At 41.6% G+C, this 26,552-nt stretch overlaps 1 protein-coding gene and 1 long non-coding RNA gene across 4 annotated transcripts in view; both read left to right on the top strand.

Annotated features, from left to right (window-relative positions):
* SH3KBP1 (SH3 domain containing kinase binding protein 1) overlaps positions 1-26,552 on the top strand; it is a 311,729-nt gene that overhangs the window by 76,799 nt on the left and 208,378 nt on the right. The gene's annotated exons all lie outside the window — the stretch shown is intronic.
* LOC142865866 (uncharacterized) lies at positions 12,366-19,062 on the top strand. Its single transcript, XR_012915953.1, has 2 exons — positions 12,366-17,608; positions 17,966-19,062. It is a non-coding gene; the product is annotated as an uncharacterized LOC142865866 (long non-coding RNA).

Raw genomic sequence — 26,552 nt, 5'->3', positions numbered from 1 at the left:
TCACTGCTGGGTTAGCATCCGTAGTAGGTAAGCCGTGATTCAGGGCAGTGGGAATGTGCTGGGTAAAGACTCGTTGAAAATGTGTGTTTTCAGTGGTAAAACTTGGATAATCAGTATCCTAGAATGGTAATGCCATTCACATAAGCATGTTGCTTTATAGTTTACAAAACCTTTTCTCCCACATTTTGGTGTTGAAACCTCTTATGCACCCTGGGAGGTGGGTGGTGGGATTCCCAACTTATGATGGAGGATAGAGGGGATCAACTGGGTGAGGCAGGCACCTGCCTGAGGCTTCACAGCTAGAGAAGGGGCAGGCCCAGTATTCCACTCAGGTATTCTACCTCTGTGATCGGTGTGTTTCCACCCCACTAGAGGTGCCTCTTGGCCAGATGTTCTTCTGTAGCCATTTGAGGGTGCTGTTTATGGAGGATTAGGGAGTCACTTGAAGACTCATTACTCTAACACAGGGTTTTTCAACCTTGGTGCTGTTGACATTTTGGGCTACTTAAGTCTGTTGGAGGGGACTTTCCCATGCATTGTAGGATGTTTAGCAGAATCCTTGGTCTCTACCTGCCAGATACCGGTAGCACATCCCCCCCATCCCCAAGTTGTGACAATGAAGAAAAGTCCAGACATTATCAAATGCCTCCTGAGGAGGCACAGTTGCCCCTGATTAGGGACCAGTGGCCTAACATAATAGCCACACTTTAAAAAAAGGGAAAGATGACCTTGAAAATGTTCGACCTGTCATCTTCCCCTCTCTCTCATTTCTAAAGCATCAGAAAAACCACTGAAAGACCAGAAAAGGGGCAAAAGAGAGAGCAAGCAACTTGTTCCATGTTGAATTACTTTCCATGGAAGAGCATTGTGTCTGCCAAGGAAGGATAAAATAGCCAGCATTTTTTAAGGTAAAAATCACAATTAAAAATGTTTTTATAGAAAAGTTAGAATAGAGATCAGCCAAAATATACACATACAAAATCTCCTGTAATCTCTTACTGCCCAAAGTTCCATGGTTCACATTTTGTTCTTTTCCAACATGTATGTACAAATATCTATATATATATTTCCAAATAGAGCGATGCCAAAAATGCTGTTATAGTCATCTTTTTTAAAGCTTAAATGTGCAATGAATATCTTCCCATATTTCATCTGTGATAAAGTGCCTTTTCCATACCTTAGGCAACATCCAGAGAACTTGTATTTAAGAACGACAAGCCCTAGATGACATCCGTTGCACAATAATGTGAATGTACTTAATGCCACTCAATTGTACACAAAACATAGTGAAAATGGCCAGGCACAGTGGTATGTGGTTATAGTCCCAGCTACTCACATGTAGCTCTTCATATGATAAAGAGCTACAAAGTTGTATGTTTTTTATTTGTTTGTTTTTGTTTGTTAAAGAGATGTGATCTCACCATGTTGCCCAGGCTGGAGGGCAATGGCTGTTTACAGGGGCGGTTCCACTACTGATCAACATAGGAGTTTTGACCTGCTCCGTTTCTGACCTAGGCCGGTTTACCCCTCCAGAGGCAACATGATGGTCCCTGCTCTTAGGAGGTCACCATATTGATGCTGAACTGAGTATGGACACCCGATGGGCATAGCACATTATAGCCCAGAACTCCTGGGCTCCAGTGATCCTCCTGCCTCAGCCTCCCGGGTAGCTGGGACTACAGGCATAGGCCACTATGCCCAGCTACAAAGTTTTTAATGGCTGCATAGTATTTCATCACATGGCTACCATATAATTTATCCATTCAGCCTCCTGTTGTGTACATTTAGTTTGTTTCGAATAATTCTGGTTTTTGCTACTACTTGCAAAACTATGAACGAATATCCATGTGTGTACCTGAGTCCTTCACAGCTTCCTTTTTTTCTTGTAGAAAGTATAATCACTGTGATTTTTAGCTTCTATTGAGCAAGATATCTAATTCATAATGTTTTGGTTTTTTTTGGAGACAAAGTCTTACTGTGTTGCCCAGGCTAGAGTGCCGTGGTATCAGCCTAGCTCACAGCAACCTCAGATTCCTGGGCTCAAGCGATCCTCCTGCCTCAGCGTCCTAAGGAGCTAGAACTACTGGCATGTGCCACCATGCCCGGCTAATTTTTTTTTTCTATTTTTGGTTGTTTGGCTGATTTTTTTTTCTATTTATAGTAGAGATGGGGTCTCGCTCTTGCTCAGGATGGTCTCGAACTCCTGAGCTCAAGCAATCCTCCCACCTCAGCCTTCCAGAGTGCTAGGATTACAGACGTGAGCCACCGCGCCCAGCCTAATTCATAATGTTCTTGATTGTATTTTGATTTTGTTACATACCTTTGCCCTTTAAAATTGTGGAAAATGCATTGATAAAAATTTTATTATGTGCTAGGCCTGCAGAATGGGGTGTGGAAACTTCTTTGGTTTTCTGATTAAATGATGACTAATAAGAAACCATTTAGGTTTCATGCCTTATTCATAAAGCTCACTCTTAACTGTATTGGCCTACTTCCTGAGTAGGAATCAGCCTGGCAAAGATTGTCTAACTGTCCTTTAAGATTCTGTTTACTGCTGAGAGAAATTTAAGTCTGTATTCTCACAAATTCTCATTGCTCATGGATTTTTCTTATACATGTTTTAAGTTATAAAATTATAAACTCAAGGAAAAAAACATTCAAATGATAGAGAAGAGCTTAAAGTTCCCTACTGTATTCTACTCTTTTTTTTTTTCCCTTATGGAATTTTTATATGCATATGCAAGCATTAAAATACAAAAAAAAAAGTAAAACCCACAAACTGGGCAACAATATGCAAGGCGTGTGTTAAGTAGTTTTGTTTACTTAATGCATCTTTCTATATCAGTACCTTTTTCTGTTTAATTGATCACTTACTTGGGGTTGTCTTAAGCTTGTTCTCCTGCAACAAATCACCCTCTTTTAGTCAGTCTATCCATAGGATAAATACTTAGCAGCAAAGTTGTGTTAAGAATTTATGTCCTTACAGTTTTGAGATGTGTATATACTGGTTTTCCTCCTGGGATTGGCCTAAAATTGGCTTTTACTTTGTATGTGTGGGTTTTTTTTAAACTATTTTGGTTTTTTTGTTTGTTTTTTTGACACAGAGTCTCGCTTTGTTGCCCAGCCTAGAGTGAGTACCGTGGCGTCAGCCTAGCTCACAGCAACCTCAAACTCCTGGGCTCAAGCAATCCACCTGCCTCAGCCTCCCGAGTAGCTGGGACTACAGGCATGCACCACCATGCCCAGCTTATTTTTTCTATATATATTAGTTGGCCAATTAATTTCTTTCTGTTTATAGTAGAGACAGGGTCTCGCTCTTGCTCAGGCTGGTTTTGAACTCCTGACCTCGAGCAATCCGCCCGCCTCGGCCTCCCAGAGTGCTAGGATTACAGACGTGAGCCACCGTGCCCAGCCTATTTTGTTTTAAAATAATAATTTGAAAGTCTTAGGATATATCTTGAGATATGGAAGGATAAGTCAGTTTTGAAGAAAAAGCAATATATTTTCATTTTAGGTACAGGCATTTGGTCCCAAAGTGAGTGTTTTTTTTCTTTTCTTTTTTATGCATTCATCCAAATAATAATAAAAAAAAAAGCATACAAGTAGTCCCCTCTTATCTGCAGGGGATAGGTTCCAAGACGCCTAAGTAGATGCTTAAAACTGAGTAGTACCAAACTCTGTATATACTATGTCTTTTCCTATATATACATATCTATGATAAAGTTTAATTTACAAATTAGGCACAGCAAGAGATTACCAACAATAATGAAAGAGAACAATTAAAGCAATATAGTGTAATAAAAGTTATGTGAATATCTTCTCTCTCTCTAAATATCTCATATTATACTCACCCTTCTTACTGTGATAATGTGAGATAAATGCCTACATGATAAGGTGAAGTAAGGTGAATGACTTAGGCATTGTGACATAGTCACACAGCATTAGGTACTACTGATCTTCTGATAAGTCAAAGAAGGATCATCAGCTTCGGGTGATCCTGGGTCTTTGAGCCATGGCAATGTCAGTGGTTGGATGACAGGAGCAGGTGATGTTGATCGTTGGGGATTGGCAATAGTTGAAGGATTTTTGCCAAAACCTTTTAGAAGAACATTGTAATCAGAAGTAGTTGTCTCTTTTTAACTTAACATGTTGCTGCAGAAGTTATAATCCTTCAGCGATCATACACATGACTTCAGTGCCCGTTCCATCCAAGGATTGTATTCCATAATTTTGTCGTTTAATGTCTGTGCAATTCGAAACATTTTGACAAATTTAACTAATGTCCACATTGCTGGTTCTGCTTCGGTTTCTTCCTCTTCTCTGTAGATAACAAGTTCTTCTAATTTCTCACATGTTAATACTTCTTTATGGCCTTCAATATATTCTACTTCTTCAAACATATTGGCAAATACTTCTCCACCAACTTGTCTTGCTGCAGCCTCAGTTTTTATATATTTCAGTTTTTATATATTGCAGTTATTATATATTTCAGTCTAAACCCATTCCTGCATCTGTGTAAACCATCCCTTATTTACAGTAAGTGGGTTAGTGCCACTCGTTTCAGGGGATCGCTTGCTGAAGTCTTTGTATAGGCTCAATGCTTTCTGGTGCAACACATTGCCATCAGTCAGAACACATTTTCTGTTCATGTCTTCCACCAACAAATTTAATGCCTTTTCCATCTTAAATAAGCACTTATCACGAACTATGGCCTAAACTTTTGCAGTTTGAGGTGCGGCAGCAAAACTAGCATGAATTTCTTTTTCTTCACAATTTCACAGATAGAAGATTCATTCTTACTGTTGATCTTAGCAACCTCGGCATATAAGTTTTTTCTTTATTAAGTAGAGAACTTTTACCTTTTCACTTAAAGGAAGCACTTTAAGGCTTCTCTTTGGCACATCCTAATTGACATCACTACTCTCGCACATTGAGGCCATCATTAAGTAAAATAAAGGTTACCTGAAATAAGCACTATGGTACCACAGCAATCTCATAACCGAGACTGCTACTAAGTCACTAATCAGTGGGTAGCACATACAGTGTGGATATGCTGGACAAAGGGATGATTCACGTCCCGGGTGGGACAGAGTGGGACACAGCATGAGATTTCATCACGCTACTCAGAACAGCACACAATTTTAAGTTTTTGAATTATTTCTGGATTTTTCCATTTAATATTTTCGAAGCACAGTTGACTGTGGGTAACTGAAATGGTGGGGAGCAAAACCACGAATAAGGGGGAACTGTGGTAGTCTCTTAGGTAAGCAAGTGTTTAGTTTTCGTGGTTCATTTGTGCATTGCTATATGTTTCCAGCCTAGTTGCACTGCGACATTCTTGAGACAAGTGCAGATCTTTTTCTTTTCTTTTGTCAGAAATGAATATATGTTGCAAGTTGATTCTGAACTAGGCCTGTGCCAGGGAGTGGACCTTAGCTCTGGAGAATCTGTTTTCTGGTCCACTTTTACTTTCTTCAACCATGGAGTAAGAAGTATGTGTATAAAGATGGAGACAATACCCAGATAGGCAACTTTCTGGTAATATCTGCTGACATGTCTCAATTAGAACCGAGGTGGTTAGAAAAGGACCCTCATTGCTAAATAGATCGAGATATGTAAATATCAGTGGGTCTCTGAAATAGAAGAGTGTATCATTTGGCATTTGATACAGTGCATCAAATGTTACATGTAAGTATAATGTAGTATAAAGTAAACGTAACATGCTATAGTCATGTTAATAATCATTTCCACCTCATCTTTTTCATAGAGTCTTTCCTGAAGTTTCTGTGTTCCCCATCTTCTCCCAATCCATGTCAACATTTTTTCACACTGTTCTCAAAAAAAAAAAAAAAAATAGTTGGTACTGCATTTGGGGCTTTTTGTTGTTTTATTATATTTTTGACCAGATTTGTTCCTTAATCAAATTTTAACCAACACTTAGTTTCTAGTGCTCATCACCCTGGCATGGTGTTTGGCACATAGGTCTTTTGATTGATTGTTCACTCTAGGATTCCCTTTTTGTGGGGTCCCCGTGCTTGGGAAAGAAGGGCTCTCCTGAACATCTCCCCCTTGTTTGGCCCCCAGAACGGTGCCCATAAAGGTCTAAATGTCTGTTCTCTCACTCTTCAGAGCATTGCTTTCCTGCCCAGGGAAGGGCACAGCAAGGTGCCATCTTTTGTTGACTTGGTATCCAAAGCAGCAGAGAACGGCAGATGTTTGAAGGTGATTCCATGAACCCCTAGTGGGTACGGCAGCTGCCAGAGCCCTGAGTAGCAGTGTGAAGGGCCCACGTTTTCTGAGAAGTCAGGGGGCTTTCTGATGGGCACTGCAAATGTTTGCTGTACTCATGGCCAGGATTTTTTGAGTCAGCCTGGGGTGAGCTACCCTGAGGCTGACATCCAGAGAAGCAAGTCTCAGGAAACCTCATATGCCAGCGTGCCTGAAATTGAGCTAATGCTTGGAGCACCCCCTTTTTTGGTGTTCTAGCTAATGCTAGGAGGGGGCTTGGGGACACTGACCTGGAACATAGAAGCTGAAATTTGTTTAAATTTGGCCTCAGGCTGGGCTCCTTGTAGGGAACAGAGCGACTCTCCTCTCCTTTCGCCCCTGCCCTCCGAGGGCTTACACGCTGACACCCACTCTTCCCAGGGTTTCCTGGGGCGTAGCTTAGGGCCTCAGGAGAGAGTCTTAAAAAATAAGCCAAAAAGCTTTTCTTTTTCTTTTTTCTTTTATAGCATTTTGAGAGGTAGGCAGTGGGATTCAAGGAAAATGGCCTCTGGAGTCAAATGGTTCTGGGGTGGAGTTGGGCTTTGCAGCCTTTTCCTTAAGGGGATGTTATGGGCTGAATTGCATCCCCCCAAATTCCTATGTAGAGGCCCTAACCCCCAGTACCTCAGAATGTCACTGTATTTGGATATAGGGCCTTTAAAGAGGTGATTAAGTTAAAATGAGCCCATTAGGGTGGGCCCTAATCCAATCTGACTAATGTCCTCATGAAGAAAAGGAGATTAGGACCCATAGAACAAAGACCATGTAAGGATGTAGCGGATAGGCGGCTCTCTGCAAGAGAAACCAAATGCACCTTGATCTTGAACTTCTAGCCTCCAGAACTGTCAGGTAATGAATTTGTATTATTTAAGCCCCCAAGTCTGTGATATTTTGTTATGGCAGCCCCAGCTGACTAGCACAGGGGCTTTTAGCAAGTCAGCCTGTCTGTCTGATTTTGCTTCTCTAAAGAGGGCCACAACTCTTACCTTTCCGAGTTGATATGAGGAGTGGCCATAGTGCCTGGCTCGCAGCAGGTGCTAACAGATGGTGGTGGTGGTTGTAATCAAAACCATTTGCTAATGTAATGGTGGCAGTCACTGCTCCCCACCTCACCCAGGTTTTCTGGCTCAGCCTTTTTTTTTTTTTTCCTTTAAACTTTCAAGTTTTCAAATGGAGTTGCAAAGAACTTATGGAATCAGAAGCTAGGTGCTTCATGGGTTTTGCAAACAGTGAAGTGTTTTTTTTTTTTTTTTTTTTTGAGTAACCCTTTTCATCCTTTTAATCTGTTAACATACCAGGGTTCCAGGTAAAATTGTATTTAGGATGAGGATTCTGCTGCTAAAAGTGATTGGAAGTGACTTTTGATATGGTGTGAATACTTAACTGGCCATAATGCCCATTGTATTAGTTTATTCCCGTTGCTGTGACAAAGTACCACAGGTTGGAGTGACAATACAGAAATGTATTGTCTCACTGCTCTGGAGGCCGAAAGTCTGAAATCAACGTGTGGGCAGGGTTTTAAGGGAGAATCTGCTCCATGCCTCTCCCTTTGCATCCGATCTCTGTCTTCATCTTCACTTGGTGTTGTCCTTGTGTGCACGTCTCTGTGTCCAAATTTCCCCTTTTCATAAGGATACCAGTCATAATGAATTAGGGTCCACCCAAATGTCCCCATTTTCAGTCGATCATCTGCAAGAAGCCTATTTCCAAATAAGGTCACATTCGCAGGTACTGGGGGTTAGGACTTTAACATCTTTTAGGGGGCTATGATTCAACCTGTGACACCAATAATATTGGAACTTCGTTTACCATCTGTGAACTTCTGCCTGTGGCCAGAAGCTTCCCAGAAGTCCCCCTGCCTGATCTGCCATTCCTGCTTGTCACAGGTTTCAGCTCAGAAGTCACCTGCTCAAGAGGCCTTCCCTGGCCACCCTCAATATAGACTGAATGAATGAATGAAGTAGATTGCAGAGTAAAATTAAAATCGGATTGAGAATTACGCTGAGAATAATTTACCCTTAAAAGTGTGAGAGCTCCTCCCACTCCACATCAATGTTACTTGTAACCTTCTTGTATGTGTTGGCTGTGTCCCCACCACAGATGCTATTTAAATATCATTTTGTGCCTGTGAATCGAGATGTCGGGCATCTTCCGAATGTCACGTTTCCTATTCTGTGTACAGAGCATACCAAGAAGATTCAATTTGTTGCATTTGGATTTTTTTTTTTTTGCAGCGAATCACAATTTGATAATGATTTTAAAATAATTCACAGCAAAACTGACTAAACCCCTTCTCTGAGGGATATCTCACAGCTAGAAAACCTGTGAGTCATGAGTAAGGGAAGCATTTCCTAATGCTAGTTAATTATCAGTGTTTATTGAACATTTTCTCCTTGCTGAAACTGCTAGCTGTTGTGCAGAATACAGAAGTGGTGCAGGCAATCACTGTGGCCTCCAGGACCCCACAATTCATATCAGGCAGTTGAAAAATACACAGTACACATAAAAAGTTGTGCGAGCCACCATGCCCGGCCCCATCTTAACTGTTAAGTGTACAGTTCAGTTGTGTTATGGATATTGACATTGTCGTGCCACCAATCTCCAGACCTTTTTCATCTTGCAAAACTGAAACTCTGTACCCATTAAATACCAACTCCCTGTTTCCCCTTCCCCCAGCAACCACCATTCTACTTTCTGTCTCTGAATTTGACTACTCCAGGTACCTCATATAAGTGGAATCATCTAGTATTTGTCTTTATGTGACTGGCTTATTTCACTTAGCATAATACCCTCAAGCTTCATCCATATTCTAGCATGTGACAGGATTTTGCTCCTTTTTAAGGTCAAAATGTATTCTCTTACATGGATGTATCACATTTTGTTCATTCATTCATTGCTGAATACTTGGGCCACTACTTTACTTTTTGCCCCCTCTTGGGATAGGGGGTTTTATGGCTCATGATAATTTCATGCCATAGGATATCAGAACACATCAGCACACGATGATCCTCGAGTTAAGACAATAATTCTGAGTGGTTTGAGAACTTTCATACCAAATACTTTGACTTGCAAATACCAGCAAACCTTCTTTTCTGATGTTTTGACCAAGGACAACTTTTTTTCTCAAAGCTCTTAAATTGAATTTTGTCTCTCACTAGACTAGATTATAAATTTAGAGAGACTGGAGCAGGGAGTGGTATGGTGTATTCCTTCACCTTCCTTCCCACCTGGCACTGTGCTTGGTGCTAGGTGGGTATTCAGGAAATATTTGTTATAGGAGGAGCGTTACTTTGTATACATATAACTGTATCTGTATAATTAGGGAGTTGAACCAAATGAATTCTAAGGCTGTCTTTGCTTCTAACAGTGTTTAGGCCCATTATTAAATATGATGATAAAAATTTCAGATTCTTGGGAAAAATATTTTTGGATAGACATGTTTTCAGTGTCCCTCAAATTATGCCACAGAGGTGGTTACCTACAAGTAGAACCATCTCAGGGTATAGTGTTTCTTAAAATAACATTCTGGATTTGGGACTTCCTCCTTGTGTGGTGTTATTCTTTGAGTAATAAAAAAGCCACCATGTAAAAAGTTATTTTAAGTTTAGCTTAATTATGTACCACATTTCCTAGATATACATGGATGGAAAACATATCTTCTTTTGACATTGTTATCTTTACAAAGAATCTCATAGGAAGTCTTAGTGAGAATCTTACCATGAGAAGTCAAAGCAATAAACAACTGAGGAAAATGAAGATTCTGGAATTAGAGATAAAAATGCTTATAAGAAAGGATGGAGGGAGATGTGATCTGAGTATTGAATCTTGGTGATTTTCTGAACTTTGTGCTAGTTTGTGCATTTTTATTTTAAGCCTGGTTTCCAAAAGTCTCTTGTTAGCAACCAGATGGTTGTCAAATAATTGATATGGGTTCATTTTAAGCCCATTTGGGGAACATAATGGTCTGGATTTTCCAGTAGAAGGATTTAGTAATTCTGCTGGTCTTTGAATGCCAACAAGGATTTTTGGAGATTGAGTTCCCTAATGTCTTGGAAGTAACTCCTGGAAAATTGGAACCAGTGAATTGATTGCATGATGTACTTGGGATATAAAATGAAGGATGTGGATACAGTTTATTTCAGCCACAGATGTCCAGCCTCAACAGTGGTTAAACTTGTAAAATTAGGTGAAGAATTTTTTTTTAGTGTTTAAAGTTTTTTAATTTGTTTTCTTAGGCTTGAGTTAATGAATATGAATAGACATTTAGAATACACTGTGATTTGATTTCCTATTTTCAGAGAGTTGTTCAAAATTCTAGGGGCTGTGTGTATTCTCATATCTAAGAGCTAAAAATTTTAGCTCATGGGAGTAGGCAGTACAATTGTGGTTATTAGAAACTAGGAAGGGTCTGGTGGATAGGGACGGGTTGGTTAACACACAAAATATTACAGCTAGGTGGGAGAAATAAGCTCTAGTGTTCTATGGCACCGTAGAACACTGTTAAGAATTAATTTTGTATCTTCAAATAGCTAGGAGAGAGGATTTTGAATGTTCCCGACACCAAGAAATGATAAATGTTTACGGGGATGAATATGCTAATTACACTGATTTGATCACTTTACATTATATACATTATCAAAATATCACTCTGTATCCTGTAAATATGTATAATTATTATGTGTCCATTTAAGAAAACTACAAGGCCAGGCATGTTGGCTCACACCTGTAATCCCAACACTTGGGGAGGCTGAGGTAGAAGGATCACTTGAGGCCAGGAGTTTAGTACCAGCCTGGGCAACATAGCAAGACCCTGTCTCTACAAAATAAAAAAAAAAAATTTAGCTGAGTGTGGTTGCATGCGCCTATAGTCCCAGCCACTCAAGAGGCTAAGGCAGGAGGATCATAAGCCTAGGAGTTCCAGGCTGCAGCGAGCAATGGTCACTGCACTCCAGCCTGAATAATAGAGTAAGATCCCATTTCTTAAAAAAATAAAAAATAAAACCCCAAAAACAAAACTGTAAGAACTCTAGAGTCTGTGACTCTACAGGCTTACTACATGCTATTTAAAGAAAAGAAATTCCTTAAAGTAGGGGTTTCAATGATAAAAAGGGTCTTGGATTGTTTCCAGAGTCAGCAAACTTCAGTGGCCTGGTTTTGAACTGGAGCAAGGCATCAGTGACTGTTGGAGGGTGCTGGTGACCAGCACGTTGTGTTGCTGAAAACAATCAAAAAGGGAGTCCAGGTCTGTTTCAAAGAGCCTCATGACTCAGAGTAGTGATAAGATAATGGCAAAGAGCAGCTGTGCTGTGGAGAGGCATTCTTTCAGATGCCCTCTTAATTAGTTGGCATTCCTCAGAATGTCACCAGGTGTTTCCAGAAGGATCCTGTCTTGAAAAACATGCCACGGGATCTTTGTTTCAGTGTATGTATGTACAAGGCTTTCCTTTTCCTCCTCTGTGCCCAACACCCCCATGGCTAGTCTGCCTCTGGCTGTCTTGGGTAGTGACCTGGGATCTGAGCAAAGCTCCTGGGGAGAACCAGCCCTGGATGCCTCATTGGTGGGTGGATTAGTTTCCTGTGTCTGCCACAACACATTGCCACAAACTGGGTGGCTAAAAACAACAGAAATTTATGTTTCTCACAGCTCTGGAGGCCAGAAGTCCAAAATCAAGGTACCTTCTAACAGTTCTAGGGGAGAATCCATTCCTTGCCTCGCCCGGCTTCTGGTGGCTGTTGGCTTTCCTTGGCTTCTGGCCTCATCACGACAATTTCTGCTTCTGTCTTTGCATCACCTTCTCCTTTGTCTTCTCTGTGTGTCTTGTGTGAGGACACGTCATTGGATTTAGGGACCACCTGGTTAATCCAGAATGATCTCTTTACTTCAAGATCTTTAACTACATCTGCAAAGACCCTTTCTCCAAATAAGGTCACATTTACTGGTTCTGGGAATTAGAATGTTGACATATCTTTTTGAGGGGTCACCATTCAACCCACTGTAGTGGGAGTGCCAAGTAAGGTTGGGGCCTTGAAAAGGGAGCAGAAGGAACAAAATCCTTCATTTGCAATATTATTATTATTTTTTTTCTTAGAGATGTAGTCTCACTCTGTCTGCCAGGCTGGAGTACAGTGGTGCGATCATTGCTCAGTGCAGCCTCAAACTCCTGGGCTTAAGCGATCCTCCCACCTGAGCCTCCGTGGTAGTGGGGACCACAGCTGTACACCACCATGCCTGGCTAATTTCTAAAAAGAATTTTTTTAGAGACAGGGTCTCACTATGTTGCCCAGGCTAGTCTCTAACCCCTGGTCTCAAGTGATTCTCCTATCTTGGCCTCCTGAGTAGCTGGGATTACAACTGTGAGACACTGCACCTGGCTATAGGTAACACATTAAAACAGCTAGTGTTCATATTTAGTTATTTAATTATTTTTATTGTGGGGTAAAATATACATAAAAGTTACCATTCTAACCATTTTTGAGTGTACAGTTCTGTGGCATTAAGTATATTCATATTGTTGTACAACCATTCTTTCTACTCCAAAACTTTTTTATCTTCCCAAACTGAAACCATGTACCCATTCATTAAACACTAGCTCCCCATTCTCCTCTTCCCCCACATCATTATTGTTTTTAAGTTCTTTACATTTTTTTAGAAGTTCTAGGTGATAATTTTTTAAATCTGCCTGGCCATTTCAAAAAAAATATTTAAAAAGTAACTTGATCAATGCATATTTTACATAGCATATAACTCACTTATTTCCAGTATGTAGCTCAATGATTTTTAGTAAATTTACCCAGTTATGTAACCATCACCATAAAATGCTTTAGAACATTTTCATCACTCCAATAACTTCTTTCATGCCCATTTATAGTTAATTCTCATGCCTACTCCTAGCCGCACTGCCTGCTGTCTCTCTCTATAGATCTGCCTTTTCTGGATGTTTTATATAAAGTTTTATTTAAAACAAATGTATTTCTGATTGTAAAATACAGGGAAATACAATCCTATCACTTATCAGAATCTGCATTTTAACAAGATCCCTGAGGGTTTCTCATAGAACACTGACACATTGTATCTACTATATTGATCCTATGTCCACTTATATATTATGAATAGTTCCCCAAAATTATTAAATCTCTTCTGAGAACATTTTAAATCCCATTGCAAGAATATACCACAATTTATTTAACCAGCCCCTTCATGGCAAACATTGGATTTCCCATCACATGAAAATAAAACTGTGGTGATCATCTTTGTGTATAAATCTTTGGGCATAGCTTCATATCCACTGTATCAGTAAATTCCATTTCTAGGAATTCTAAGGCAATAATTATAGATATACTGCTAAAATGTAGAAGGTACATATAAGTGATCAATGTATTAATAGTGAGTCATTTAAAACACTGTCTTCCTGGAAACCAGACCTAGAGTGGAGCAAATAGTGGGAAATCCAGACCCCCAACATGTGATTTTAGAGCATCTTGGTAACTCTCACCTCCATATTCTTGAGCATGGGTTTCATTGTTGAATGAAATGAATGAATAAATGAGTGTATGAAAATGGCACCAAAATGCAAGGTACAGGTTGTTGTTAGTTACTAAGCAACAGTGAAACAGAAAGGGGCAAATGCTGGACGTGCATGTAATAACTTTCTCATCTGTTGTAATCCTATCTTCACTAAACTTGCAGCCTCCGCTAGTCAGTTCTGTCCCTGCCAGCAGTCCAAGGTGTCACTCCTTGAAGCCCCTGCTGCTTAAACAGTCTGTAGCTCACTACTCCTCACAGGTGGGAAGTCACAGTCGTGGGAGCGATGGTACCTTCCCCAGACCACACTGACTGGGCTTTCAATTCAGTTTTCCCACTTTCTACAAGGATTATAGTCTCTTAAATATTTACTGGTCTCCCCCTGGTTCCTAGATCCCTGGGAAGTACGGTGAGGAGATCCAGGCCTGCGTGTCTGCCTTGTGTCTGCCCTGTGGTCAGGCTCATTTGGTCAAGGAAGAATTGAGTGTCTTCAAGAGGGCGACTCTGAATTTTCCTGTTTCATTTTCAGCATTGCCATGTTCTATGAGCTTTGCACTGCTATAATATTTCCTGGAAAAAAAAATGGTTCTTTTTTTCCCCCTGGGCATAGGGAGGGGTAGGTTGTGCGAGAATCCGTGCCTCTGCTTAAGTGCTCGTCCCTGAGGGTTCACATGCAGCCCGCTGCTCCAGAGGATCTGGGTACCTCCTGCCACCTCACTGTGTGGCACCCATTTTGTTCCTCTTGGTAGTGATTCTCACCCTGAATCCTGTATCAGAACCTCGGGGGTGGGGGGTTGTTAAAACATAGACCTCTGGACCCCCACCCCATGGTTTCTGGATCTATAGGTCTGAGCTGGGGCCAGAGAATCTGCGTTTCTAACAAGTTCCTGGTGTTGCTGTTGGCTTGGAACCCCACTTTGAGAACTATTGCTCTGGCCTGCCCCTCATCACCCCTCTGCCCCTGTGATCGCTTCCAAGTAGGTGAAGAAAGGAAGGCACTGGAAGACTGGTGTGTTGGAGGCTCTTGCAGCCAGGGATCCTGTCCAGACCTCTAGGTGCAGCGCACAGCTGTGGTGTGTGCTTGCTGAATGAATGAATGAATGAGGCTTTTGCTAGGACCTTCAGAGTATAAGGAATAAGTAGCTGGTTCAAATTACTTCAAGTAGCCAGGGTGGGGTCACTGAGTCACTTAGGGAAGTAGGGAACTCTAGGAATAAGAACAGAGCCCCAGGTGCTTCGCACCATGTGGGAAATCACCCAGGAAGCCAGCAGGCATGGGCATCTAGAGCAGGGGTCCTCAAACTTTTTAAACAGAGGGTCAGTTCACTGTCCCTCAGACCGTTGGAGAGTGTGCACTGTGGGCCCAGGACGAGTCGGCTGCTAAAAGCAGGACAGGCAGCTGCTGCAAAAACACCTGGTGGGCCGGATAAATGTCCTAGGTGGGTGGCATGTGGCCTGCGGGCCATAGTTTGAGGACACCTGACCTAGAGCCTTGGCCTGCCATATTTCGGTTGGCACATGGCTACACTGAACATGATGACCTTCCAGCTCTGGCTCTTTCTGTTGACTTCCTCTCCTCCCAGTGGGATCTTTCCTCTCTGGTTAGGGCAGGGCAGCTTCTCCCAAAGGGCTCAAGTGGCCTCAGGCTCTGTCTCTGCCCTTCACACCTGACTCTGTAGCACACAGCCCCAGCCAGTTGCCGGTGGAAGCTGCAGGCCTTAGTGAAATGGGGAAATGGAATATGGCTCCTCAAACTGCGTTGTCATCTAGAGGCTGCAGAGCTTACCTTTTCTTTTTACCCCCAAAGCCTTAAGGACAAGTGGTGGTAGCTGGAGAGGGTTAGGGGAGATGGAGGGAATCTTGATTTAACTTTGTCTTGCTCAGTGATCTCTTAATGAATGGGTCTCTCCAGTCTTGGTGGTGGCTGTGTGCTGTTTCAGTACAGACCTGGGTGGCAGTGAGTGGTTTGGTGTAAATCAGAGGTATGTTAAAATATTCAGGATGGTGAGGGTACCTATGGAAACCAAGAGGAAGTAGCTTAAAGGGCCAGGCTGTCAAGCTAGATTTAGACTTGATTCTGTTGTCTGTCGGCCCAGGGACATCACTGCCTAGTATATAACTTGTCCCTCCGTGTTGTACCCCGACTCTTTGTGGGAGTTTGCTCCAGGAAGTCGCATCCATGGGGCAGTGTTTCCCACCTGCTTTCGTGCCTCCCCCAGCACCTTCTCTTGGGCCCTGCTAGGCCACTTGAGCAAGAATCCTCGGACTCAGGCCATAAAACATTTCCATATCAGATTCCAACAGCTCTGGGCACTTAATGGCTCATATGTGCAAGTGTGGGCATTTATAAGTATGTGTCATTTGGAGAGTTCTGGCTTTAGATCATTTTGAAGAAATTGTCTTCTGAGGTCTTTCTTTCCTGTAAGGTAGATAGATGATAGCAGCTAAGTCCTTTTGGAGGGGGGATGAATTCTTGGCACACTCTGTCGTCCTTTGGACTAGTCACATTCGTGCTAAATACCAGTTGAGCTCCCTGTGGACACTGCGGGATAAGGACAAAGTCTTATTCTTGCCAGTTTGCAAGGGGTAAATTAGGCTGTAGCACTTTCAAGTAGAATTATTAAATATCAATGGGGGATAATAAATGTGAAGTAGCTTGCAAATCTTGTGATATTATGGCTGTTTCAGTGAAAACACAGCTGCTAAGTTACTTTCCTAGCTGTAACCGAGAAGGTAATTTTCTTTAAAGGCCATTTAAGCCAGATCTTTAGTGCTTTTGGTCGTTAAGAAGCAGGAATAGGGGTGAGTCTCTGAAAAAGGTAGATGGACACAGAGCAGAGCAGCAGGGGTGTCTGTGAGGCACAGTGTCAATGTCCAGGGCCCAGGTCCTCCCAATAGACCAAGGACTAATTTGTTGTGTGGTTTATTAATGGACCAGAGTCAACATTGGACTAACACAGCTAATTGTTCCATTTAGAGTTACTGTTCTCACTAAATCCTCCCTGGTAATGAGTGAATGAGAGTGAGCAGGCATGTCAGTTTAAGATATAGTGCTGATATTTCATGAGAAACATTGAACGAGGCATGTTGTTCAAATCAATAGTTGAAAATGTGAGGTAAAACGTTCCAGAAAAGGCTTATAGGCTAAGAGCACTTAATTGGAAGCAAATCAAGGCCACCCAATATTTAAATTTGTTTAGAAGCCAAGTAAACTTGAGAGAAAAGGAACATTTCTCTAAGTTCCGTGATGTCATCAGCTTTCCTGGTGTGTTTTGGAGCTTTGACAGTGGTGTGATGCTTTTACCTCAGTGGGGCTAACGGGAATAGAGGGGGTGTTGGGCATTGGTTTCAGAATTTTTGTAACATACTCATGAGGACCTGTGGAGAGATTTGCCTCAAATCAGGTTAGACAGTTTCTGCCCTTGAGTTAGGTAAGATCTCTTAATGTCAGGCCACAGATGGAATTTCCATAGACTGTGCTCTGGGGACTGGTGACAAATCCTTTGTGAAAATTCTGTGTGACACTACTAGACAGGATTTGGGGGAGGGGAGTGGGGGTACCATTCTCTCCCTTGAGAAACCCTGGGGTCATCATGCAGATGGTCTTGTAGTAGATCTGGCTGGGTTTGGGGGTCTAGCTTTGTAAAGCAGGATGGACCCTATGATTATTTTTTTCCACTTAAACCTTTTTTAGATTTCTCTATAATTTGATAACTTAATTTTTAGAACATACAGATGAAGACTCATTTTTCTATGTGTTAAATTTAATAAATCCTCCAAATTTATTGGGGATGACAGTATAAACTAGAATTTCCTTAGGTTTCTTTTTTTTTTTTTTTTTTTTTTTTTTGAGACAGAGTCTCGCTTTGTTGTCCAGGCTAGAGTGAGTGCCGTGGCGTCAGCCTAGCTCACAGCAACCTCAAACTCCTGGGCTCGAGTGATCCTTCTGCCTCAGCCTCCCGAGTAGCTGGGACTACAGGCATGCGCCACCATGCCCGGCTAATTTTTTTTATATATATATCAGTTGGCCAATTAATTTCTTTCTATTTATAGTAGAGACGGGGTCTCGCTCTTGCTCAGGCTGGTTTTGAACTCCTGACCTTGAGCAATCCGCCCGCCTCGGCCTCCCAAGAGCTAGGATTACAGGCGTGAGCCACAGCGCCCGGCCCTCCTTAGGTTTCTTTAAAGTTAACCAAGTTAGCATCACTAAAGATCACCAAAAATGATATACGCAGAGATTTAGTTTTTTTTTTTTTTTTTTGAGACAGAGTCTCACTCTGTTGCCCGGGCTAGAGTGCCATGGCATCAGCCTAGCTCACAGCAACCTCAAACTCCTGGGCTCAAGCAATCCTCCTGCCTCAGCCTCCCGAGTAGTTGGGACTACAGGCATTAGCCACCATGCCTGGCTAATTTCTTATTTCTATTTTTAGTTGCTGAGCTGATTCTTTCTGTTTTTAGTAGAGATGGGGTCTCGCTCTTGCTCAGGCTGGTCTCGAACTCCCAACCCCAAGCGATCCCCCAGCCTCGGCCTCCTGGAGTGTTAGAATTATAGGCGTGAGCCACCACACCCAGCCAAGATATATTTTTACTTTGCTCAAATAGTTGATTATAAAAGGTATGATGAAAAATCAAAGTGTACGCTACAGAATAGGAAATCAAGTGCTTTTATTTATACCAGAAGATAGGAGGACAAAGATAAAATGAGGGTCAAGCCCTCAAAGACAGTCAAAAAAGACTCTACAGGTAGGATGGTGGGGAGAGTTTTTCAGCTGTGAGGACCATTTGACCTTGGTGACAGTGCAGCCACCGAGTTCCCAGGATTCTGCCTTTTCAAGTCATGTAACGTTTGTGAATGCTGACAAACAGCTGCTAATTCCATTTTCTATGAAAGGGTAGCACTGGGTGACAGGGTGTTCTCAGGACATGAACTGTTCCCCAAAGCTACGTGCCGTTCACACAGCAGTGCCATCAGCTGGGACCTGGGAAGGACTCGGCAGTCCAGACCTTGGCTGATCATTTAGCTCTCATGAAAATGATGATTCTTACAGGTGCAGATGGGCGTGTGATTGTGTGTGTGTGTGTGTGTGTGTGTGTGTGTGTGTGTGTGTGTGTGTGTGTGTGTGAGTGTGAGAGAGAGAAAGAGAGAGAGATCGAATTGCTTGAGAAAATTTGCATTTGAGTTCAGAGATATGAGGCCACATCTATGAAAGCAGGTAAAAGAAGACTCACGAATGCGGATGACTCAGATAGGCACATGAACCTGTGGCTTTACAGTTATAGAAAAGAAAAATATACTCTCCGCTCAATTTGAATAATTTGGAGAGAGGAAGACTTCCAAAGAGCGAGTTGTGATCTGGGACAAAGGAGCCGCTGGAATGAGTGACAGCTCAGAGGGCTGGAGGTGGAAAGAAGGAAACACAGCAATTAAGGCTACCTGTGCCATGGACTGCCTAAGGGGCTGGGGCATCTCTTCTTGTGGCTCTCTCTCCTCTCCGTGTATCTGTCTGTTTCTGTCTTTGTGCCCATTTGAATTTCCCTCTGTGCATCTCTGTGTCCGCATCAGTGTGTGTGTGTGTTAGTCAGTGGGTCTGTCTGTCTCACTCTCCGTAAACAGGCTGCCCCAGGAACTCTTGCCAGGCAGAGTTGGCCAGGAATGGGCTTGGTCAAGGCCACATCTGGTTTCTGACCAGTTGCAGAACGATTACACCAGGCAAAAAATAGGTGTGTCTCAAAGTCCCACGCTGTCACAAGAGTGGGGAGGAATGAGAGGAGGAAGAGATAGCTGGAAGTTTTAGATTCATGTTTAATTTAGGGCTTATGTCCTCCACTGGACCCTTTTCCCTGACAAACCACCCACGCACTCCTCATTTTCCATGACTTTTGTCCTCGCCCCTCTCCATGGGATATTCGCAGAATTCGGAATGCTTCCTTTGACTTTCCCTTGCGCAGGAACCGTTCCCCCTGGGAGTTGTTATTACAGCTCCTGTTCATTTTCATGTTCACGTTCAGTGTTGCAAAGGAGAGGAAACGAGGGAGCATAGGTGGTGACTCAGGAAGCTGAGGAAATAGCCCTTATTGGGTCTAGAATTTTCCCCTTGGATTTTTAAAAACTGGCTCCAGGCCCTTTGGGCCTTATTTTCTGATTGTTAGTTTTCCTTTGACCTCTCTCCTTCCTTGGTTCTGCTTTGAGGGTCACAAAGCTTCCCCAAACTGTTAGAGGTTATGACTAATGCCCTTTATTGAAAGATTCCTCTTCAATTGTAGCAGTGGATTTCTCCTAACAGCACTCCCAGAAGATGAAGGGACTCTGTTCTTGTTAGTAATAACCTTGAGTTTTTAAAAAGGACACTATTATCAATAGTAATTTAAATAACTTTCCTAAGGTATTTTTCCTGTCTTCTTTTCTTCCTCTTCCACTGTAACCAATGTCATGAATTTCCTTAATTTTTTTTTTAACCACTGACACAGGTATTTTTCCCAAATAATGTACATATTTAAAATTTGTAAAATGAAGACAGAAATCAGAACTGAAAATAATCTGTCATCGTAACCAAATTGTAAAAGTTTTAATTGTGCTAAAACACACACGAAATTGCAACCAATTTAAAAATTTAACGTAATGTCACTTAATGTTCTACCACATTGGTAATGTTTTGCAAGCTTTTTATAGTTGCAGAACCCTCTCTTCAGAGGCAAAAGAGCTAGAAGCAGGGCTGCATCATTGAGGCAGGGGTGGGGAGCCCAGGCTTCATCTTGTCAACGCTGCAGTCCATGGTTACTCTCCCCTAGTTCTGAGGCCTCCAGGGCATCCTGGCCACTCTCAGTAGAGAACTTTGAAAGCATACAGATCTACCTCGTAGTGTCCCGATCTCCAATGTTTTATTATTTTAATTTTTAATTTTATCGTAGATACAGGATCTTGCCATGTTGCTCAGGCTGGTCTCAAACTCCTGGCCTCAGTGATCCTCCTGCCTTGGCCTCCCAAAGTGCTAGGGTTACAGGTGTGAGCCACCATGCGTGGCCCCTGATAATATTTTAGATGTCTCTAATTCTCTTAGGAGGAACAAATTGTGGGCATCCTTTAAATCCTTTTTTGAGCACATCTGTGATTACTTTCCTAGATAATTGCCTATAAATAGAGTTACTGGCTTTGGAGTATGGCAGTGGTGGTGGTGTTTCCTTTTTGATTTATAATCCATATTGCCAGCTGATCTTCACCGAAGTGTGCCAACTCAGACTCTCATAGTAACATAGGAGAAGGCATGATTTGTCCCCTTCCCTAGATAGAATCAATCTTAAAAGTTTAGTATGACTCAAAATGCATCTTATTGTTTGATATTTGCATCTCTGGTTACTAGTAAGTTTAAGTATATTTTCATATGTCTGTTGGCCATATATAGTTCTTCTTTGGTGAACTATCTATTCATTACCTTTGCCCAAAGCCAATGGCTATGTTAAATTAGGAAAATTTTCTGGGGGTTTCATTAATGTTTATTACTCCAGTACTCAACCTGGAACGTAAGAGTTCAAGCTTGTGTCTTATTATAATCGCACACTGTATTAAATGTCTTCTACTTGAGAAAACATGATGCACCGTGTGCATTTTGGGTACTTTATGTCATGAATACAGTCAGCCTTATGCTGAGCATCGTAGCTTTGGGTGTCTGTGCCAGAGAAGTAGCTAAGACATTTTCTGTTTTTGTTTGCCAAGTGATGCTAAATCAACAATAATGTTGCTTTGAAAAGGTGCAGAAACATGCTATGACTATTTGCAATAAAAATAAACAATAATGTAGCTTTACAATAATATTGTTCAATATACTGCTAGAAAATGAAAACTTCTTTCTACTTAACAGGAAGTTTCCCTATTTTAGGAGAGGAAACTTTATATGGGGTAAGAACAAGGATCTTACTAATTTTATTTATATATAATATATAAATATATATATGTTATATATATATGTGCTGAACTTGGGCATTCAGGAAAACAAGATATAAAATGTCAAGTTCTGTCTTTTTAACTTGCATGCCTCCAACAGCCACATCTAGGCTTTTGTGGGTGCAGGAAATGTCTAAAATAATTAATGTGTACTCATATGTTGGCTCATAAATCAGACCATGGGATTTCTGATCAAAAAATGAAGACTTGGGGATCAGCCTTGGAAAATTTTGACTTCATTTTAATCTTCCTATTGTGAACAGCTATTTCATGTTGAAAACTCAGCATTTCCTATTTCTTCAAAACACAGACACCACAAATAAGTATTTTGTATCTGTTTCTTTTCCTTCAAGAACATAGTTCTTTGCCCATGTTATCTAAGGTCCAAGATAAATGCCAGCTGCAATTGTTGGGCGTGTCCATGATGCCCATGGTACATGCCATTTGGTTGAGTGGCTGAGTCAATCACGTTAGGTGGATTTGAGCCTCACCCTAAGTGGTTATTGGGGTTGTGGATAACGTATTGCATTTGAATCTCTCATTTATAAGGTAAGATGGGAATTGTACAATGATGCTGTTAATTTGAGTTGAACCCCAAGATATTGCTGGGTGCTTTTTTCCCACCCTTCAGTATGTCATGGAGCCTTAAAACAGTCATCAGCGTGCCCTTTCTGTATTCAACCTTTTGGATGTGCCTTCTCATTGCTGGGCTGGGTTGGTTATAGCTGATTGGCCTAAATGGAGATAGAGCAACAAGACAGTCGAGAAGAGTAATAAATCCTGTGACTCTGTTCATCTGTGGCTGTGGCTGGGTAAAAATCTCATAAATTGCAGCCACTGTGTGTGCTCTGTGTGTCTGTGTGTCGTGTGTGTGACTGCAGTCTGTTGGAAAATTGATAGCGACGTGATGCATTGTTATCCACACGTCTCCTATGTGTGACCTAAAACCACTCTGCATTTCCATTTGTCAGGCTCCCCAGTGTGCTCTGGGTTCAGAGCAAATTAACTTCCAAGTTAAAAAAAAAAAACAAAAAAACAAAACCGATGAAACTCTGCATGAAGTGAAGCTAAGCTACTCTGCTGGTGTGGGGGCAGGGGAAGCTTTATCATTAAAGGACAAGGGCAAGTTGAGAAATTGTTCTATATCTCAGCCAGTTCATTATCGCAGCTTCCCAGCATGTCTGTAAAGAGAAAAGAGAATAACATCACTAGTGATTAGTTTCCTTCGTTATTCTGTTCACCTGCTATTTACAGTGAACATTCCAGGGAGGAGAGATTATCGGAGGCTAACTTTAAAAAATCCAGAGTCCCAGAAGCATGCTGTGTCTGCCTTTCTGGTACTGAGTGGAGAGGGTGGGGCAGGGCTGGTGTGAAACTCTTTTAGATCTATTTTTAAGCTTTGAGGACAAATTTTATAAATATGAGCTGCTGCTGCTTTTTAAAAAATCCCTTTCTACTCTAAAAATAGTTTGCTGGGAAAAAGTTTGTGAATTGTTTATTAAAGGAAGACTTAGAAATTCAGCTGAGCATGTTTCCTTATAAATAAAGGGGAAAAAAATCACCTCCCAGATACTGTCTGAAAGCAGATGCAGCTTCTTAGGAAAGAAATGAGATCACTAAGATGTTAACACCAATATCAGAATGTGGAAGAAAATTGGGAATTTTCCCCTCTGGCTTTCTCTTTTTAGATTCTCCAAATCCTACTCATTTCTTATGACCAAGTTAGTATGTTGTCCCTTTTGGAAAGAATACATCCCTGATTTTTCCCAGGCAGAATGAATGGCCCCAGCTTCTGTTCTTATCAGTACCCTTAGTCATACTTGTCTCTTTCCTGTAATGCTTTGTCTTTTGCTGTGATAATTGCTAACATTTACATGTATGCCAGGCACTGTTCTAAGCTTAGTTCATGTATTTTATTTTGTCATCATAGCCCTTTGAGTTAGATGCTACCATTATTATAATTTATAGAGGAAGACTGTGGAAGGCTAAATAATGGACCCCCAAAGACATCCACATCCTAATCCCCAGACCCTGTGAATGTTACCTTATGTGGCAAAAAGGACTTTGCAGATGTGATCAGGTTAAGGATCTTAACCTTAAGATCCTTAAGGTTATATAAGAGGGAGGTACACAGGCAAAAAAATAGACTACGTCAAAATTTAAAACTTGTATACATCAAAGGACACAATGAGTAGAGTAAAAATGCCACCTACAGAATGGGAGAAAATATCTGATAGGAGGTTAATATCTATATTACATAAAGAACTCCTGCAACTCAACCACAAAACAAGTAACCCAGTTAAAAATGGGCAAGAGACTTGAATAGACAATTTTCCAAAGAAGATACACAAATGGCCAACAAGCATATGAAAAGGTGCTCAACATCACGAACCATCAGGGAAATGCCAACCCAAACCACAATAAGATATCACCTTATGCCCATTAGAATGGATGCTATAAAAAAAAAGAAAACAAGTGTTGGTGAGGATGTGGAGAAATTGAAACCCTTGTGCACTGATGGTGGGAATGTGCGATGGTGGGGCTGCCATGGAAAACAGTATGGCAGTGCCTCAAAAAATTAAAAATAGAGTTACCACATGATCCAGAATAACACTTCTGGGTATACATCCAAAAGAATTGAAAGCAGGGTCTCAAAGAGATATTGTACACCATGTGCATAGCAGTATTATTCACAGTAGCCAAAAGGTGGAAGCAACCCAAAGATCTATACAATGGAATATTATTCTGCCTTAAAAGGAAGGAAGTTCTGACACACACCGGAATGTGGATAAGCCTTGAAGACATTATGCTAAGTGAAATAAGCCAGTCATGAAAGGACACATACAGTCTGATTTCACTTATATGAGGTATCCAAATTAGTCAAATTCACAAAGACAGAAGAATTGTGGTTGCCAGGGGCTGGGGGGAGGGGGCAATGGGAGTTGTTATTTAATGGGTACAGAGTTTCAGTTTTGCAAGATGAAAAGGGTTGTGGAGATTGGCTGCACAACAGTATGAATGTTCTTACCACTACCAAACTGTATGCGTCAAAATGGTTAAGACGTTAAATTTTATGTTTATTTACCAGAATTTAAAAAAGGAAGGCAAGAAGATCAGAACGAGTGAGGATGGAAGCAGAGGTCAGAGAGAGAGAGAGAGGGAGCGAGAGCGAGCGCGAGAGCATGCCCAGAAGAATGAACACAGTCCTGCCAACACCTCCATTTTAGCCTAGTGAGATAGTTTTTGGATTTCTGACCTGCAGAACTGTGAGATACTAACTTTGTGTTTTAAGTCACCAAGTTTTTGGCACTTTGTTATAGCAGTGGTAAAGAAACTATAAGTGCTGTTCAGTTCAGAGGGGTTAGTACCCTGTGCAAGGTCACCAAGTGACTGGCACTCTAAGAGTTGGAGCACGTGCCCACTCCTTTTAGATTTCCAGCTTTGCTAGGTGGTGAGACCCCCCTGCCTGACACAGTGCCTGGCACATAGTGGCCACTTAATAACTTTGACTGAAGGATGATGGTGCACCATATAGCCTTTTCTTCCCTTCCACCGTTGCGCTGTCCTGAAAGCCACAGGGTTAAATCTAGGAAAGAGCTTTTTTATACAACATTTTTCTTTTCTGTCATTGTGGGGCTTTGGAGGAATAGTGTCCTTGAAGTTCAAGTGTCACTAGTGGGGATCTCTGGGTCCCACGACAGGGTGGGTGCAGGCGTGCTTACAGAACACAGCCAGGGGCCAGAGTCAGGGGAAATGTGGATCCTGTTCTTGGTAGAAGACAGTCTGTTTGGAGAAGAAATGACCAAATTTAGTTGTGATCTGTTAACGTGTTTCTTAACATTATCTCTCTTTAATCTGTTAAGCTGAACAAAGGCAGATCTTTCTAAGCAGGAATGAAGAGATTCCTGTGTTAGCTGCTATCAGTGGGCAGTTTCCCACTTCGAAATACTTCCTCACCCCCAAACCTAGGCTTTGGAAACCAGGTTCCTAAAATCAGGTCTTTGTAATACACATAATGAGTTATTCTAACTTGGGCTTCTGAATGTTTCTTTCTTTTTGGAGGGAGGGGTACACATAGAAAGTGAGAATCCTTCTAATAGTATACATTAACATTTGCCATAAAATTATTACGGAAAAAATGGGTATTTTGTACTTTGAAGATAATCTTTGGGCTGGGTGTGGTGGCTCACACCTGGAAACCCAGCCAGGGGCCAGAGTCAGGGGAAATGTGGATCCTGTTCTTGGTAGAAGACAGGCAGTCTGTTTGGAGAAGAAATGACCAAATGTAGTTGTGATCTGTTAACCTGTTTCTTAATATTATCTCTCTTTATCTTTATTCTGTTAAGTAATCCTAGCACTTTGGAAGGCCAAGTTGAGGGACATTGCTTGAGGCCAGGAGTTCAATACCAGCCTGGGCAACATAATGACACCCTATCTCTAAAAAAATAGCCAGGCATGGTGGCATGAGCTTGTAGTCCCAGCTACTTGGGAGGCTGAGGTGGGATGATTGAATGAACCCAGGAGTTTGAGGCTTGTAGTGAGCTGTGATAGTGCCACTGTACTCCAGCCTGCGTGACAGAGCAAGATCTCTTAAAAAAAAGAATCCTTGAGTGGAGAAGGCCTTTGTAGTCACATCACAAATCCAAGAAGACCTGAGGGAAAAGATTGATGGATTTTACTACATAAAAACTAGACACTTCTGTATAGAAAGAAATAGAATTAATAAATAGACAAATAACAAATAAGAAAAAATGCTACAACATACATGACAGCCCAAGGGGTAATTCTATTGTATACAGAGAGCTCTTAGAAATGAAAGGGGAA

Source organism: Microcebus murinus, chromosome X (genome assembly GCF_040939455.1).
Source record: "Microcebus murinus isolate Inina chromosome X, M.murinus_Inina_mat1.0, whole genome shotgun sequence".
Taxonomy (NCBI): domain Eukaryota; kingdom Metazoa; phylum Chordata; class Mammalia; order Primates; family Cheirogaleidae; genus Microcebus; species Microcebus murinus.
Note: the sequence above shows the minus strand (reverse complement) of the source record. Positions and strands in the feature narration are given on the sequence as shown.